The 477-nt window shown below is 50.1% G+C and overlaps 1 pseudogene; it reads right to left on the reverse strand.

Annotated features, from left to right (window-relative positions):
* LOC109953644 (uncharacterized) overlaps positions 1-477 on the reverse strand; it is a 4,120-nt pseudogene that overhangs the window by 2,385 nt on the left and 1,258 nt on the right.

Genomic DNA, 477 nt, shown 5'->3' on the forward strand with positions numbered 1-477 from the left:
ACCTAATATTATTTACACATCCAGCAGATGTAGGGCAACACTCATTATATAACCAACAGTATTAAAGTAGGTCTTCTAAACCTGTGGTGTACAAGGGAGCACATGCACAGCGCTAGAACCAGCTTGTCCATCAGAACCTTCATGGACAGCTGCTCTTGCCACACAGCGTAATACTCCATCGGTGGATGAATGTTCATACATGGTGCACTCTGCTTAACAGCACCTGCAGCTCTACTATCAGCGCAGCTTGCAGGTGGAGTTATGTCAGTTTCCAGCATGCCACTGAAAGCAGGTGGGTGCCTGGAAAAGATGCAGGGTGTGGCTAGTTCAATCAGCTTGTCCATCTGAACGTTCATGGCCTTAGATACGCGTTAATGAACGCGGGCCAAGGGGCGAGCAGTGACCTGGTTCCGTGAGCAGACGGTTGGCCCGCCTCCTGCCAAGAGACATCGCCTGGAAAGCAAGATAAGGAGATGC

The sequence above is a fragment of the Monopterus albus genome, unplaced genomic scaffold, assembly GCF_001952655.1.
Source record: "Monopterus albus unplaced genomic scaffold, M_albus_1.0 scaffold900.1, whole genome shotgun sequence".
NCBI classification, from domain to species: Eukaryota; Metazoa; Chordata; class Actinopteri; order Synbranchiformes; family Synbranchidae; genus Monopterus; species Monopterus albus.